This window comes from Melitaea cinxia, chromosome 28 (assembly GCF_905220565.1).
Source record: "Melitaea cinxia chromosome 28, ilMelCinx1.1, whole genome shotgun sequence".
Lineage (NCBI taxonomy): Eukaryota > Metazoa > Arthropoda > Insecta > Lepidoptera > Nymphalidae > Melitaea > Melitaea cinxia.
In genome coordinates, this window is record NC_059421.1 from 5,866,553 (window position 1) to 5,880,507 (window position 13,955).

At 31.9% G+C, this 13,955-nt stretch overlaps 2 long non-coding RNA genes across 2 annotated transcripts; one reads left to right on the forward strand and one right to left on the reverse strand.

Moving 5' to 3' along the window:
* The first annotated feature begins 5,384 nt into the window (after nt 1-5,384).
* Nucleotides 5,385-6,281, forward strand: LOC123667620. The gene is made up of 2 exons (XR_006745464.1): nt 5,385-5,515; nt 6,113-6,281. It is a non-coding gene; the product is annotated as an uncharacterized LOC123667620 (long non-coding RNA).
* Nucleotides 6,282-6,742: 461 nt separating this feature from the next.
* Nucleotides 6,743-8,160, reverse strand: LOC123667602. Its single transcript, XR_006745456.1, has 2 exons — nt 7,980-8,160; nt 6,743-7,037 (listed from the first exon to the last, which is right to left on the reverse strand). It is a non-coding gene; the product is annotated as an uncharacterized LOC123667602 (long non-coding RNA).
* Nucleotides 8,161-13,955: the final 5,795 nt, after the last annotated feature.

The following is a 13,955-nucleotide window of genomic DNA, read 5'->3' on the forward strand; positions in this document are numbered from 1 at the left end:
ACACAAAGTGATTTTAATGACGGCCTAGCTCACTATTTGTTAAGGTTATGGGTAAATTGGTTAAAATATGATAATAATTGTAAAAGAAGTCAATGTAAATTATCCGCATCGGTGCTAGATATAACAAAAATGTGTATAGTTTGACTATTCCTCATACATAGATCTACAAAAAAGTCCGCGATGAAATATGTTTATTTTGAGGCTACTTAATAACTTACTTACTTCTAAGAAATGGTCACGTACAATGCAGTAATTCAAAAGCTTTTTAGAACGTTACAGATTTTATAATATTTTATCAATGAAAATACGTTATCTTAAGTATTTCATCTAATATATAAAATTCTCGTGTCGCGGTGTTTGTAGTTAAACTCCTCTGAAACGGCTTGACCGATTCTCATGAAATTTTGTGTGCATATCGGGTAGGTCTGAGAATCGAACAACCTCTATTTTTCATACCCCTAAGTTATAATGGGGGAGGTTAAGAGGGTTAATAAAATATGAACGTTTGTGTGCATATCAGGTAAGGTCTGAGAATCGAACAACCTCTATTTTTCATACCCCTAAGTTATAATGGGGGGGAGGTTAAGAGGGTTAATAAAATATGAAATTTTGTGTGCATATCAGATAGGTCTGGGAATCGGCCAACACCTATTTTTCATTTCCTTAAATTATAAGGGGGGGGGGGGGGAATTGAGAAAGTTAATAAAATATATGGCAAAACAACGTTTACGGGGTCAGCTAGTATACTTTATAAAAAGCAAAGGTATTCAATTTCTTCTTACGTCGACAAACAAAAACTTAAACAGAAAACAAAATTTATAATTTAATTACTTTTCATAAGTATATAAAAGTCAACGTTACAGTCCATGAGATAATAAAAATCAACGTAACGTCACTTGCTTGTTGTTTAATCTTTTAATTACGAATTGTTATAATCGATACTTTTAATCAAGTTGCAGCGTCGTAAATACGATTATACCGTATCATAATATTTCGACATGCTTGCTTTTATATATTTCATGTGTACCACGGTGAGTTATGCAGTTAGATTTCAATGTGAAAATAATTTTTATAAGAATCGATTTAGGCTAAGTCCTATTTTCAATATGGGACAAAGAGAAACTGTGGGTTGGTTATTTAATTTATTACCATGAGCAACGACTATTATCAGTTGTCTATGAAAAGAACTGGGACTAATAGCAGCGACAACTTACCTACTTTTATGTAACACTTTCATCTTATTTTGTTTGATGTACGTTTATTATTCAACACCTACTTATTTTTTTCTTTAATCCTAACCCTAAGGTTGCCTGGAAGAAATCGCTATCGAGCGATAAGGCCGCCTCATTGTGCATTAGATTTTTTTTCTTTACAATTCTGTATTAAATTACTCTATGTGGTGTACAATAAAGAATAAATAAATAAATAAATAATCTTTCCTGTCGAAAGCATAGTAAAATGGACCACGAAAACATCACTTAAATCAGAATCAAATATTTTTCAAATACAAGTATATGTATCTACTTTTATAAGGGTTGATGATGGTGGACCTCATATTATAAATTTTGAACAATAATTTAGAATCGAAATATGGCTCAAAATATGGAGCAGCCCTACTGGGGTTAGACCTCGACCTTATAGGAGACCACGGCTAAATAATACTGTTTTCAAGCAGTATTATGTTCCTATTGGAGAGGTAGGCGACCAGAGCTCGCTCGTAACGCACTTGCGATGTTCCTGGTATTGCAGGCGTCTATAACCTACGGAACTCGCTTACCATCAGGTGTCCCCTAATTACCACTAGTTATATTAAAATCAAAATAAAAGATTTAACAGAAAATTAGGTAAATTATTTATTCTCCGGTTAAATTAATCCGATTTAAACTACTTTTTTCAGAGTGTAACATTTGCCCAGTTCCCAAACCACTTAGATTTACAAAAAGTGTCAGAAATAATATACAAAAATGAAAAATACAATATTCTTAAACCTAAGGTACACATCGTAAGAGATCACTTCAACGATTTTATTCAAAAAAGAAATAATATAAATGTTCAAACTGATCGAGTATTTTTAGATAAAAATGGTTTCAGTCATTATTGGAAAGATTTAGAAATCCTTAAACCAAAAAGTTATCGAAAAGCTGATTTATCTGAAAAAGAAATTACATTAAACAATGATAAAAATGAAACTCTTAATATAAAAACGACTAAAGGTGATCTAAATATAACGAATACAATTAGTACTACCGAAAATAATACACATGTTAAAGTGAAAAATAAGCCAAGAAGAAAAAAGAAGCTAGAAGCAGATGTTTATGTCCCAAATAAACCTAATTTGAGAGACAATTCAGTTGTAGTGAAAACAACATTTTTCTGCCCATTTTTCGGTGTCATTACAATGTCCACTAAAGTTGAAAACTTCGATCAGCAAAAGTGATAATATTGATCTAATGTTTACGCAAATTTCATTTATTATAATGAAACCACTTTTTCGGATTTTATCGCGGTTTATTAAGTTATTTACACGCCCAACGATACTTTACAGCATTCATGGTTACGGAAGTCCTTTCGTTTGGTGTTTGTTGTTTCATTTTAAAAAGAGATAATTTTATATTAAAAATACAATTCATAAAGATAGTTTAGTTAAGTTTCGTTTTTTATTAACTATTTTAAATATAATTTATCTTCCTGTAAAACCTTTATCTCTCTTCTATATGACTTTTAATTGTTGTTGGCTATCGTAAGATCTCTATACAGTCCACCAAATCCAGATTTTTCTTTATATTTTCCTTTAAAAAGTACATTAAAAAAATCAGTTGAAAAAAATTTCCGAAACAAAACGTTTTAATTGGGTTTTCAAATGAATTTTTGGGACAGCTTGCTTAAAAAATTCTTAAGTGGAGTATTTACACCTATCTCCTGTGCTAAGATCTATGTATTTCAACAACTGAATATAACACAATCGTATTATAAATACCTGAATGGATTTGAATAGTTTCTATCATGTGTATAGTGTGTTATCTGTTTATATAAACTCGTGTAGTGCTTCATTGCGTGTCTATAAGCCTCATATTGTGGACGATTAAGACACATTACATCATATTAAGAGATTTTAATTGAAAACATTTAATTATCATTGATTAAATTTGAAACTCAGAAAAAATGTTACGGGCAACAAATAAGCCTAAAAATTTGACCAGAAAAATCTCCTTTTACAACTCAAATGTACAGAATTAAAAAAAGAAAAACTACTCAGCCCTATGTAAAAAGTCTACATATTTACAAGAAAATAAATAACATATTATTCTAATTGTGTATTATTATAAACTTCCTTTGGACCGTCATTCATAAATCTTCTATTAAAACGTCTTGTCATATACGGATCTTCATCGTAATTATCAAATTTATACACATTGAAAGTATTTAAAAAACCATTGACTGCTGTTTTCAAAGCTCTCCTGTAATCCGTTACTGGCATTCTTCTCCTTAACATTACGATTGGTTCAAAAGGAATGACCATACCAGCTGCACTCGCTATGAGAGGTATTATTGGTGCAGGAAAATAAAACGAAACTATTTCCATTACTCCGTTCACTATACATGTTCCTATATTTTTAAGAACTGTATTTATTTTGGGTTTTGATATAAAGTTATTAAGTGCTATTGTTATTTTATTATAAAAATCACTCAAGACATTGTTCTTCACGCTTATTTCAGTTTTACTAACTTGTAGGTCTAATTCTTTGTCTACTATTTCGTTCGTATCGTGTATTATATTTGTGTTTAGAGATTTATAAGGTTTATCTTGTAATGTTGTGGCATTTCCAAATTGGTCGTTTATCTCCGGGTTGTTAATATCTGGATGAGGCTGTAAAATCAAAACAAAGTTGACAAATAGTCCTAGCAAGATATTGCTACTAACATTGTCTCGACGACCCCAAAACAGCTTTTTTTTAATTTTCAAATGTTAGGTAACTCTAAAACTTTATTAATGAATTAATAAACAACATAGGTACAGTACCTTCCTACGATTTTAATACAGTCAATAATAGTCATTTTTTATTTAGTCGGTACCTAAATTAATTGCTTGAAGTATATTTTCTAAACGTAACTTTATAAATGCTGAGGTTGACGATTGTTATGCTTCTAGTGTTAAAGGTACCTTACGCTTGTTATCATGGGGTTACAAAAGGAAAAGGTGGAAGGAAATACCGTGCGAGGCTACTTATGTACATTTCTGTTATGTTAGATCCACAGAGTACTTTGTATATCTAGGTAAGTTAGATCTGCGTACTGGCGCATAAAAGACTGCACTTATTGCACTACACTTTGCACTATTGTAGGACTTTTATAGGCTGCTTTTGTATGTTTTAGTCAAAATTCATATCCAAATCAACTTCTGCATCACATAATTTTATAGATTCTGTCTTGTTAACGATAAGTCGCACATAAGTCTAATAAGTAATAAGAGCGGTATTTTAAGTCACAGCCTAAGATATCAAGATATAAGTATCTACATATTAAGATAATGAAGTGCTTCTTCTCATACTCTAATCATAGAATTCGAAGGTCAAAAAGCTTCCATTGATTTTAAATGAGGCCTACCTAAGGTCACACATACAGCGGGAAATATCCTGCTCAAAATCTGTAGCAGCTCGACTGGGGAAGAACCTCCACCTTACGGAGATTACAGCTAAATAATACTGCTTTCAAGCAGTGTTCCTGTGGTGAGAGGTAACCAAAGATTCTGGGGGGATTGAGGGTAGTGTCGGCAATGCATTGCGGTAATCGCTTACCATCAGGTGAGATGTACGCATCAGCCTTAGTGGAGAATTACCTCAACCTTACAGAAGATCAAAGATATGTAATAGAATAACACTTCTCTTAAGTAGTGGTGTTCCTGTGGTAAGAAGACCAGAGCTCCTGGAGAGTATCAGTGGTAGGATCGACAATGCGCTTATGATGCATAAATCGAAAGTAAAGAACGAAACTTGTTCTAAAAAATTTAACGAACTTCTAACTACATAATACTTTTTTCGGTGAATTAAATTTTCGTTGAAGTAAATCCAAACACAATTTTAACGTTAAAACATTAAAACAACTTACTTTTAAAATTACAACATGTATACAATTTAATATTAATGTTATTTTAACAGAAAGCGCACACATTGTAACAAATGTATGTGAAAAGGTACATAAAATAACATTTAGCTATTACAGTAAAACATAATACAGGCATTTTGAATAAACATAAAAAAGATTTGTATACATAAAATATTTACGCAAAATTTTCAAGTCATTCAAAATTATTTGTGTATGTTTTAAAAGATCTTTTAAAAGAATGTAATTATTATAGCATATTGAAGCTGACTTTGATTATGTAAATTAAAATTGGAAGTTAACTGCGCACGAAGTAATTTCATTTATGCGTTATCTTTGAACAGATCACTTCAAAATGAATATAATTCTGTACGTTTTGTCGGTTGTTATTTTCTTAAAGAATGTCGTCGCACAGGTCAGTTATATTATATAATTCATACTTATTATTAATTTTACTCTTTTACTTTTGCAATATTTGTCTGATATAATATCAATCGAAAATGTATATAAGCTTTTTTTAATTAGAAATGTATTGTGTTTATAAAGGCCTTGAATGTTGGTCCATATCGAACGTGTTACCAATTATAACTACTGTTCTAATCCCGCAAATCGAACTATTATGTTTTATATAATATATTTGTAGATCCATAGATGTTTTGTTTTGGTAATAACATAGACTGGTAGAATACAACAGTCAACTAGCACATTGGCACAGTTCACAGTGAACCTGTTTTCTGTTCCGGTGATTGTAAATTTGATTTCCACCATAGATCTGAGCCTAATATAGATATTTATTTATTTGCTATTATAAATATGCATATCTATTGAAAAAATATTTAGCTATATCAGTCGACTGTTACCTCACAACACACGAATTTAGTTCCCTACCTTAGGTACAGACGACCATGTGTGTATGATAAAGATATATTTATTTATTAACTATAGCTTATCTCGTTCAAATGTACAGGCGTATTTATTATTTATAGTATTAATAATTATATTTATACTTCAGGTACCGTATGACTACATACCTCTAGGCCAGGCACGCCGCGCCTCGCCGCGTGCTCACCCATCCGACATTAATCTCAATTACGAGCGCCTGTTCCCTTCACGACGCAAATATATTGATTGAATATAACATAATTAATGTTTAATTTTATAATAAAATATTTTCATTTTTATTTTTTTTCTAACTCCTTTTTTTAGTATTAGTCTATGAAAAATTTTAATGAATCGAAATATGGTTTTGGAATCGTTTTTTTTACGTGTTGCTAATACATTTAAAAAAATGAAATCTACGCTCGACGTAAACCAAACCTTTAGTGAAAATCACAGAAAATACTTCTCATTATAAAATACACAATGGGAATAAATCACTTGTGAATATTATAAAACAAAATAAAAGTACCTAATGTAAAATATAATTATGTAAGTAAGTATATTTGACTTGTTTCATGTACCTACTTAACTTTTACTTAGTTACTCTTTTCAAATATAATTTATATATTTTTTTGTATGAAATTGAAGATATTTTAATTTACTATATGAATAGATTTAAATTTATTGCATGAACTACATTTAATCTAAAATAAGAAAAATAGATTTTTCAAAAGAAAAAGATTAGGAAATAAATACACATAAGTGTCAGACAACACGCTTCATCATTTTAATATAAATTAAAAATCACATTAATAAATATTAAAAAAAACTAATGGGACATATGAAGACGTACAAATTTCTAAAACTCAGTTATTAGTGAGTCACGACTGAGTAGTCTCAGTCAGTCAGACTGTGTTTTAGTTGGGATGGTTGCTCGCCTCTCGCAGTGATTCCACTAGCTCGTCAACGTTAACATGGTCGGGAACCGGTGACGCTAATGCTGCGTATCTCTCTGTGTAATCTGCTTTTGGGTGTGCTTGATGAAGTTCTTCGTGGGCCTAGAATATAACAATAATTACAAATAATAATTATATTTCATACTTCATTGTATATGTTGTCAATATTTTCTGAATTCATAGGGATTCTGTAAGAGATCACTGCTAATCAATACACCGCTCTTGCGCTTTTGTAAGTTAGTAGGTATATTATTAATTTCTTTAATGTAATTTTAAATGAGCATTAAATATTAAATTTAAAAAAAATAATTTCATTCACTGAAAAGTTTTTTCAATATTTTGCTTTAATTAATTTTGAGGATAAACATAACAAAAAAAAAGTGGTAAGTCCTGCTTTTTAGCAAAACGTAACAAAAATAAAAATTATACAATATATGTATTTTATAGTTATTTAATTACAATTTGATTATTTACAAATAAAATATAAATTTTTAAATATCACGGTGATCAGAGCTGACACACACGTTTTTTTTATTTAGAATTCAAACACAAATTATTACTACTTATTTAACTACTTACACACACATACTTAACTACGTTATATCGAACATTTTAAAACAATATTTTATCAACAGAAAGTCATGAATGACATTTGTAATTATTCTATTTCTATAGTCATAAGCTTGTTACACATATTGATTAAAAATTACTAGATAGGCATTAATTTAAGGTAAAAGTGAAATTCAATGATGGCATTTTATATTTTGAATATACTTTTTCATAATTCAAAAAAACTGTTAAAATAAAAATTAAAACTGACGAATATTGACCACTCTGAGACAGAGTGGTGAACGCTTCACAGTCGAATTGAGAACCTTTTCCTTTTCTTTGGAATTCGGTTAATATATAATAATAATTTAAATGTAACAATATTTAATTACTTACTATGTATCTATCATCTATAAAATCTTGAAGTATATAAATATTTGCCTATAACTATACAATCAATAAAAAAATCAATAAAAGAAATAATAATGTAATTACCATGACAGCACACAGGAAAGCGACCATCAGACTAAACAGCACAAAGAATTTCATTTTGTAGCCAATAACGCTACATCGGTATCAGCCTATACTTATATAGGCCTCTATATAACCGTGACTATTCCTATTTATATAAGGTGCATTATAAACGCCTGTTTAAACAATCGTTAACTAACGTCAACTGACTGATTTATAGAGCAGTTAATTTTGTTGCCGCATATTTTGTTTGTTTGCGAAAATTATATGAAAAAAATAATAATATTAATAGCGCAGTAGTCAAATTAACTGATGCGCTTACGGTAATAAATTCGATATCTAAAATTTTACTGAATTTAGTTGTGAGTAAAACGTTTATTATTAACTAGCTGTGCCCGCGACTTCGTCCGCGTAGAATTTATCAAAAAGCTATTATTCAGTTCGCAGTTATAAAAATAAATAAATTTCTAAAATAAAAGTAGCTTAAGTTTCTCCTTATTACATCAGTTGTCTGCCAGTGAAAGTCCCATCAAAATCGGTCTAGCCATTTCATTGATTAGCCAGAACAAGCAGACAAAAGATAAACACATAGACAAATTAAAAAAATATATCATTTTGGTATAAGTACATATGCATTGAATAAAAGTGGTTATTTTATAAAAACAGACACTCTAATTTTATTTATTTGCATAGATTAAATAATGAATAGAACAAAATAGAATAGGAAGAGAATAGGAATATAATAGAATAGGAATAGAAAAGGGATAGAAAACTAATAGAATAGGAATAGGAATAGGAATAGAATAGAATAGAATAGAATAGAATAGAATAGAATAGAATAGAATAGAACAGAACAGAACAGAACAGAACAGAACAGAACAGAACAGAACAGAACAGAACAGAATAGAATAGAATACTTACTTTTTCGCCTGCTACCCGCGGTAATGTTAAAACACTCGTCCTATGCTGTCGTAAATAAAAAATACTTTAAATTACTACAAACGCGAATTACATTAAAAAACTTGGTTGAACATAAATTCAAAGTGTGTTTCTATGAGTTAGTGATAATTATTTATTCTAAAGTGAAGTGTTACAATCATATAAACTTGTGATATCCGACGGTGATTTTAAACGCTAACCAGTGAATTTTGAATAATTGTGACTGCTCCCTAAACATTGGTGACTCATTGAACGTGTGCTGTAATTTATTATTCATCGCCTTAAAACGTAAATCGGTTTTTCGCCGATTATTGTAGGATATCATTGGTGCAAGGCGAATGCGTCCACATACAATCATTTGCATTGAAGGTCAACTCCAAGTTCGATTCCTGTCGACGTTTGATTGATGATTTAATATAAACTAAGTGTAGTGCTATTGACCATAAAAACATTATCAACTTAACATATTGCTATTTTATTATTATTCTTCTTATTTTTTTTTTTTTTTTATAATTATTATAATAATCTATAAGTAACTTTCATTAACAATGGATAAGAGTTGTTTATGCGCTGGTTGTAAGTCTTCGATCAGTGAGTCATACATGAAATGCGCATCATGTAATCTAAAATTTGACATATTATGCGCTGGGCTTACCGAAGCAAGCTATAAAAAACTACCAAAATCTCAAAAAAATTCTTGGTTGTGTATAAACTGTCGTAGTAGAATACCAAAGAGTGACAACACTAATACTCCCGTACGACAGGCGCCTGATTTGGAACCCAGGAATTTCTTGCATGGTGAAATTTCTCCGTCCTCGTACGAGCTGGACACGTACACGACACCCGATCTAATAAGAAAAATTGTACGTGAAGAAATACAGATTGCGCTCAGAGACTCCCTGGAAAATAGTGTCGGAAAAATGTGTAGTGAGATCAAGGAATTCAGAGAATCTCTTACTTTCTTAAACTCGCAGTTTGAAGAGATAAAGTTAAAGACCAAAGAAACAAATAGTACGATCGAGAAACTGGACAAAGAAAATAAAGAACTTCGGCAGACTGTAAACAACCTAAGGCAGGAGATGAACCATATGCAGCAACAATCACGATCGAATAACATAGAGATACAATGTGTTCCTGAGCATAGATCTGAAAACTTGTACACAATGTTTAAACAGCTTGTCTCAACGGTCAAATGTGATGTGTCGGAGGGAGACGTTCTACACTATACGCGCATTGCTAAACTGGATCATAAGTCAAAACGGCCTAGAACAATTGTTGTGAAGCTTAGTTCTCAAAAAATAAGAGACACAGTTCTGGCGGCATGTACAAAGTACAAAAAAGCGAATCCAAGGGACAGATTACATGCAGCTCACCTTAGAATATCATGTGAAAACATAGTTCCTATCTTCATTACAGAGCACTTGTCACCTGTTAACAAGAGTTTGCACGCAGCGACAAGAAAGAAAGCCAAGGACCTTGATTATAAATACGTGTGGGTTCGTAACGGCCACATTTTCCTCCGCAAAACGGAATTTTCTGAGCGTATACAGATCAATAACATGGACAAATTAAAGAACTTACCCTAGTGTACTAGGAAAAGAGCACATTATAGGTCAACAACGATTAAATTCTCTGCTATTAATATATATTACCAGAATGTCAGAGGCTTAAACACCAAAATCGCGAACGTTTATCAAATGCATCAATCATGAAATTGTAGTTCTTACGGAAACCTGGTTACGGGAGGGAGTCTTGAGCTCAGAATTATTTGATGACCGATACATTGTTTATAGAAGAGATCGCTCCACTTCGGGATTTCATAGTGATAAAATCAGTGGCGGAGTCTTGGTGGCAGTCGATAAAAGACTAAAATCTCGACGACATAAAAATTTTGAAAGTAAGTGTGAAGATCTCTGGGTTAGCATTGACATAATCAGCTGCGATAAGAAGAGAGGGAGGCTTTTGATCTGCGCTGTTTACCTTCCTCCACCAGTGAAAACAGAAATACTAGACCATTTCATACATAATTCAAATCAAGTGCTGGATAATATACAGTTTAAACTAATCTTGGGTGACTTTAATCTTTTTTAATCTTGGGTGAAGTAGTATAGTTTGGAATGATGGCACATTGGTAGCTCACCGGTCTGGAACGGTTCTCTGTGACATGTTGCTCGATTTCATTGATTTACATGGTCTCAGACAATTCAATAATATTCAGAATCACAAATCAAAGATTTTGGATCTTGTTCTCAGCAATGTGTCTGTTGTCGGTCTCTCTAGTGGGGACAATGTTTTTAGTGTCGTGGACTCGTTGCATCCCCCACTGTAATTTGTAATCTCCATCGGATGTAGCAGAGCTGTGATAAAAAATCAAGTGCGGTAAAGCTTTTTAAAGCTGACTACGACAAAATTAATCAAGAACTTGTAAGAGTGGATTGGTGCGGTGAGCTTAAGGGAGACCTTACGGTGGACGAAATGTTGGACATTTTTTATGGAAAAATATACGAACTAATTCGTCGTTTCGTCCCCTCGCGAAAGGTTTCAAACAGAAAGTATCCGGGTTGGTTCACCAAAGACCTAATAACGTTGCAGAGAGAAAAATACAGGTACCATGTAAAAGTTAAGAAATTCGACAACCCACGCGACATCTTGAGTTTTCAGTTACTTCGCGATAGATGCTTGAGGCTCCAAGCCTACTGCTATAATACTACATCGCAAAACTTGAGAGTAGCTTAAAACAAAATCTTGTCCCCTTGAAATAATTTACAATGCGTCTCTTCGTAGCGGTGTATTCCCGTCTAGGTCGAAAAATGCTCGAGTCGTCCCAATATATAAGTCTGGAGATAAAATGTTGGTTTCAAACTACAGGCCGATTTCTATATTGCCTACTTTAGGGAAAGTACTGGAAAAACTTCTGTGTGGACCGCTTAAATGGCACCTGAAGCACCACATGTCCGCAGACCAGCACGGTTTTCTACCTAAAAGATCAACTTGTACGAACCTTGTCTCGTTTGCTGACAAGCTGGCGGTGTCTGTTGACTCTGGGTCGCCTGTTGACGTCGTTTACACGGACTTCAGTAAAGCGTTCGATCTAGTAAGTCTATTGGACAAACTCTCGCGGTTAGGAATTGGCAACAATATTCTTAAATGGTTCAGCTCATATCTGGAAGCTAGATTGGCAAATGTTTTTTTGAATGGCTTCACCTCCAATCCATACTTGACTCCGACAGGCGTACCGCAGGGATCGCATCTTGGTCCTATATTATTTAACATCTTCATAAACGACATCCCCAACAACATCCGTCACTCACACTGCCACTTATTCGCGGATGACCTCAAAATCTCTAGATGTGTTAAAAGTCGGCGCGATTCATTGTTTCTTCAGGAGGATTTGGATGGCTTGGCGAGTTGGTGCAACAAAAATCAGATGACGTTAAACGTGAACAAGTGTAGCGTTATAAGGTTTTCCAGGGATAGATTAAGGAAAGACTGTGATGATTATGAATATAGAATTAACAACGCTCCACTTAAAAGGGTTGAAACTATACGTGATTTGGGAATCAATCTGGATAGATGCTTGCGCTTTGACACGCATTTTAATGCCATTTCTGCTAAGGCTCTTAGAATGCTTGGATTCATTCTGAGAAACACAAGGGAATTTAAACAGAGTGACACTATTATTTTACTATATAACGCATTAGTCCGAAGTTCCCTGGAGTATTGTTCTGTTGTATGGAATCCAGGCTACAGGGTTTACATAGACCGAATCGAACGAATCCAGAGAAAGTTTTTACGGATTCTGGCGTATCGCCAGAATGTTGGATATCTGCGAGATTACCGTAGTAGGCTCGAACATTTCAAAATGACTTCACTGGAGGAGCGCAGGCGTATGCACGATTTAGTATTTTTATACAAACTAATAAACGGCGTACTTGATTGCCCTCAACTTCTGAATAAGTTAGATATTTATGTACCCACTCGAATACCGAGACATGGTAAATACAAGCCTTTTGCAGTGAAACGCAGCTATACTTACCTAGGTTCAAATTCTCCCATAAATAGACTTGTGCGAGAATACAATAAACTAGCTACATCCACTCTGGAAATTGATATATTTAGTGACAAGTTGACAAAATTCAAAAAAGTAATTAAAATTAATGACTCAATGACTCAAATGATGTAGTATAATTTTATATTAAATCTTGATTAATGTTAGTTACATTTATTGACGACTTTAAGTTCTTCATTTTTTTTTTCTTTTTTTTTTTATTATTACTGAAAAGATAAGATTAAAGCATGGAAATATTATAAGTCGGATCAGTTAATATTTGATCTAAATCAGCTGTACTTTAATTTGTGTTTTATTCTCTATTTAAATTGAAATGGTCAGAATAATGTGACGTTATTAATTATTTGATTTTAATTAATTATATTTAATTTTAACTAATTATAGGGAATGATATTATAATATATTAATTAATTGTAAGGAATGACATTGTAATTTAGTCTTATCATAAAAGTCGACATTACAAATGATTGCAGGTATACTTTATTTATTATATAACTTGATAAAAAATACATGTAAATGGTTTCCTTTTTCTCAAATTCTAAATTTTGTTTTTAATTAGCACTATTCGACGAAATCATCAAAAATCAGCCATAAATAAGTTTTTTTTTCTTATAATCGTCAATTATTTCTATTTTTGGTCATTAATTATTGTGAACACGTTGTGACATTTTGAAAATATTGCGATTGTGAATTTAATTTTAAATTTATAATAATTGTGTATATCTATTGACATATGGAGGGGCTCTCTTAATTTTATATTGTATTATAGTTTATTCTGAGATTTTAGATATTTGTTCTTGTTGTTTATTGTTTTGTTACTAATCGAAAAACTACAGTTGTTCATTTATTGACTATGTTTATTGTTTTGTTACTAATCGAAAAACTACAGTTGTTTATTTATTGACTATGTTGCACTTTGGATCTTTTCTGTGTTCTCTATTTGTTATAATTATTATTACTATTTTTTTAAAAATCATTATCTTAAAGATCTC